General features: G+C 42.2%; 1 long non-coding RNA gene across 1 annotated transcript; it reads right to left on the reverse strand.

Annotated features, from left to right (window-relative positions):
* Positions 1-2,272: 2,272 nt before the first annotated feature.
* On the reverse strand, positions 2,273-4,733 carry LOC310684101. The gene is made up of 2 exons (XR_014514685.1): positions 4,595-4,733; positions 2,273-2,439 (listed from the first exon to the last, which is right to left on the reverse strand). It is a non-coding gene; the product is annotated as an uncharacterized lncRNA (long non-coding RNA).
* Between the last annotated feature and the right edge of the window lie 8 nt (positions 4,734-4,741).

Consider the following 4,741-nt stretch of genomic DNA (forward strand, 5'->3'; position numbering starts at 1 on the left):
CCTTTTTTCTTTTTAACTTCCATTTGCAATATTTCCATGTTAGTTTATGAAGTTGTTTTTGGGGTTTTTTTAAGTCCTGGCAGAAAGAATTTCAGCATTTTAGTGGGCAAAATATGTACATTTTGTATGCAATTTTCCCCAAATATACACATTTTTGCAAGCAATTTCCCCTAATATTTTGCCTTTTGTTTATTTTCATGGATACATACACACTGTCCCTCAAATATGCATGTTATTGGTTGGAAAATGGCATCATAAAATGCAAATTTCAAACTGTAGCTTGAATTTTGGGTTGTGGATTGTTTCAGGAAGCATGAATTAGTTAGGTTCACATTAAAATGCAAACAGGAGGGAATTTTTTCACCATTCCTATTCTATAGAATATGAATTTTTTTGTGAAGGTGAATGAGTTCACCATTTTCTTAATGAATGAATGAATGAATGGAGGGAGGGAGAAGGAAGGAAAGAGTGGTTAGGCTTATTTACAACCCTGGAATCTCCACAAGGTGACATCCACCCGAAACAGAGACTTCCAGGAATTTTCGTTTCCCCAAGGCATGGATGGTACCCACAAAAGCTGTGATCTTATTTTTATAAGATATCCAGTAAGTAAAAAAAGGTCAAAGTTCTGTAGAATGACTGCAAACAGATCACATTGGGTGGCGAACTTTCTGAAATAGCAACTGGATGTAGTCTTTCCCATGTGGTTAATTTCAGTGCTTTTGGCTCAAGACCTAAGAGGAATGCTTAGAGGATAGGGATTGGGAAAGTTTTTTTTCAGCCCAGGGGTAACATCTCTTTGTGGGCAACCATCTGGGCCTGCAGGCCAGCCATGGCCAGAAACAGAGGAAAAGCTGGAGAGATCAATGGAAGTTTGTGCAACAGGATAGATTCCATTCATGCCAAAGCTACAGGTTTTCAGTCCCACATCTCTTTGTATCCTCCATCTAGGCAGGCAAGAGGCATGGTCAGTATTCAGGGACACAGTCCAGCCAGGCAAACAAGGGTATGAAGCAGAACTAATGAGGGATGTGACCTGGAGAAGGAGCGTGAGCTGGTGAGAGTCCCAGATACAAAAGCCTAGAAGGTTGTGTTCTGACCCCAGGGTTGAAGTTCCCCATCCCTTAGAGAATATACCCACCAGAAAGCTAGGTAATAACATTGTTGTCTCTTGCCACTGAGAACAGAATAGTAAGAGGAAATTACCGACTCCCTCCAAATACAGCTAAGTCCTGTGTCAACACAGTATATTAGTGTGATGCCACATCAACAGTTCTTAGAAAGATGTGGGTTGGTGGTGCTCTCAGGTTTCCCTGGGCTTTGTTGACAGTGGGAAGAAGAAGAAGAAGAAGAAGAAGAAGAAGAAGAAGAAGAAGAGAGCTGATATAAAGTATGAAAAGGTAATGTTGGGGTAGGCATCCATCTTTGAAGATCCTGTGTCCCTACTCCAAAATGGGTTTACTATTCATAGTTATAGGATGCATTTGGTACCCATTTAGCATGCTGACACTCCAAGAAAGGAGACATAATGTCTGTCTTTAATAGGCCAGCCTCCAGTGTTCTTCATGTTTTAGAGCTAGGAATGTTTGACTTTTGCAATGTTTGTGTTTGGCATTGACTGAAAGAAAACTCAAATGTCACCACCACCCATCTTCAGGAAGCTGTTTCTGCTCATGGTACTGGGAAGTGGGAATGTTTTGATTCTGCACACTCTAACTTAGTTGGCACCAACCTGGTGTCCTCCATATGTTGTTGGACTACAACTTCCATAAGCCCTAGACAGCATGGCCAATGAACTTATGGGAATTGTAGTACAAGAACATATGGAGTGTCCCAGGGTGTGGAAAGCTGATCTCATAGTCAAATCTAAAAGGGCATAAAGAAAAATGGGTTAGCAGGTCTTCCCTAATACTGTGCAGAATTCATGTTGGACAGGCAAAGCAGGAAGTGCTAGCAAATCCAACTTCCTATGTAATGTATCAGTGGGAATCTAGGCATCTTCCTTGTCATTACAATAGTGAGTTGTCCATGTGTCTGAAAAATACCCATTTCCTGGTTGGTTGGTTGGTTGGTTGCTTTGCTGTGACATAACTCTCCAAGACCCACTATGAGAGTCACAAGCAAAATCAGAACTACTAATTAACGCCTAATTGAGCTGATGCTGGCATTTCTGGAAGCCTTGGTACATAGTCCAAGGATAAAAAAACATAAAACTCTTATCTTTCCAAGGAGTCTGTGCTGTGCTTATTCTTCGAAACAAAGAGGGAATTGATTGCACAACTTAATTATTTTATATCTTGCACATGATAACAAACGTTCTTGCTTGAAGATAGATTTTAGGGGTGGTCTTTGTTTCAGTTTTCACACTGGCTGATGGCAGACCAGACAGATCCAATCTTGTGTTTTCACAGGTCACATGTTGACGTGGTAATGCGGGGTCTGCCAGTCAGAGACAACGATCAGAGGTTGAGCCTAGTGACCTCCAGCAAAAGGTTAGCCAGTCTGAGGACTGAATTGAGGTCACAAGTATGAAAAAGAGAGAAAGACAGAAGATGTCGAGCTGTTCAAAGACTGCCTTTGGCTTGTCCCATTATTTGTATTATTTGTTTTATTAAAGGATTTATTAGGTTAAACTGGGCCTCCCTACTAATGGAGTTGAATCTGAGTTCAGGAAATTTGGCAGAGAAAGCAGTTGACAATCCCTTGGCCCAAAGCCTTCCTTCTGGAAATCGCACCCCCCCCCCATCTCTTTCTCTTGAAACATGACTGCATATCAGAGTAGGTTTGCCTAGAGTTGAAATAATAATCCAATCACTCAGTTTTCCATGGGTGTAATTTTAGTGAGGCACACACAAATTCTATGAAGGTCTTTCTTCTTGCTATCTTGCTCTGTGGGCCTCACTTTAAGTTTCTTGTTCATAACTCCAAACCCGCCACCCACACAGTTTCAAAGTGTGCCACTGGATTTCATTCCCCATAACTGATGCTGCTCCCGCTTCTGTTTTTGTGGTGCTATTTAATGCATTTTGTGTGAATGCTTGTTCATATGCCAATGTAAATATTTCAATTTGGTGGCCATATTTTCCACGTGTACCAGTGAAACAGAATGGTGGTGGCCAGCAGCGTGATCCAAATATGGCAGCCATTTTTAAATGTGCAAATGCATGCTCACCAGAACAATGGGGACAATAGTTTGAATCAAGTGAAATTATTTGGGTGGAACAACTTCTGCTTTTGCAGTGGAACTTCCCTTTCCTTCCCTCTACTAACCCCCTGTCCCCTGTGCCCCTCCCAGATCTGCTCCAGAGGGTTGGGGGGATAACATAGAGCAGATTTGGGGGAGGTCACATGGGGGGAGAGGGAGAGGAAGATCCACTGCACAAACAGAAGCCTTTCTGCTTGTGCAATGACTTCATTGGATACAATCCAGAGACTCAAAGTCCCCAAATGAGCAGCCCTAACTGTGGATACTAGTACCAGATACCAGTTTATACCAAAGTATAAACAAATACTGCATTAGCCCAATGTAATGGATCAAAGCGGAGCCAACAATGGAATGACTGAAACAATTATCCTTCCCTGCACCATTGTGGTTGGTGATTCTAGGGCTGCCATACATTTTCGAAAGGTGGCACTGTGTCCTGGATCTTAGGCAAGTCAATTGAAAAATTGTGGGGGGGTTTTGTTAAAAAAACTCAACAATTTTGGGGTGTCTTGGTTTTTACTTTTTGAAATATGGCAACCCTAGGTGATACAGTAGTGCATTGCATCTGGTATTAAAGTCTGGGCATTTGAGGACTTTGAGTTGTTGTCCCCATCATTCTTGTGGTCTAAGTTAATGTGCTTGCATGCACATATGCACAAAGGATTGCCATCTTTGGCACCCATATTTGACACCTGCCACTCCTTTTACATTTCAACTTTCCAATAGTTGTTCAGACATCAGAATTTTCAATGGCATATACACAATGGGTACGCAGTACCAGCACAGCTCTCTCTTTTGGTTAAAAAGAGTAGCACTTACTGTAACAACTTCATGATGAGTACCTGGCACCTATTTTTCGGGGGGGGGGGGAGCACTGGATATACATTATACTTCCCAGGCAGAAATACATGGGGGTCTTTGTTTGTTTGCTTGGTCTAAGAGCCAACAGTGGCCTTCATAGCACCTGAATAACTTTCTCTGTGGCTTCACATGCTTCCTATGAATGTGTGGCTTTCATGTAGTTTCCTTCCTTTTCTTTCACAAAATGGTGGCACTTTCCTTCCAGGATCCTTTCTGACAAATATCGATATTTAAAACCCTATAACAAAACCTAGGATGAAAAAGTGCATGATAGCCTCCAACACTTCGTGTCCTGCAGAAAGAGTATGTTAGATCATCTGTCGTTGCCTGCGCTTTTCAAAATGTTTGCTTAAGGATTGCCATAAACCACACACTATTGAACGGAGGATGCAATTTAAGTTGATTTAGACCAGGTCTTATCTGCCACCATATAATCATGATTCAGGGCATAGACTCATAGGGCACAAGGCAGAGAGAGAGAGAGAGAGAGAGAGGCAGAGCATGCAATAAAGACTAGGTCATTTTTACCTTCCAACCTTCTGATAGTGGTGGGGGAGGGAACAGCGGGAAAGTTAGGTAATGATTTGTCATCCTCAAGCCTGCCGTAGTTGTCAACCCTACCGTGCTGGAGATCCTCGCTGTGATTGACAGCAGGGTCGTGGGGGCCTCACTTGT

The sequence above is a fragment of the Podarcis tiliguerta genome (assembly GCF_965153285.1).
Source record: "Podarcis tiliguerta genome assembly, chromosome: 8".
In the NCBI taxonomy this organism is placed as follows: domain Eukaryota; kingdom Metazoa; phylum Chordata; class Lepidosauria; order Squamata; family Lacertidae; genus Podarcis; species Podarcis tiliguerta.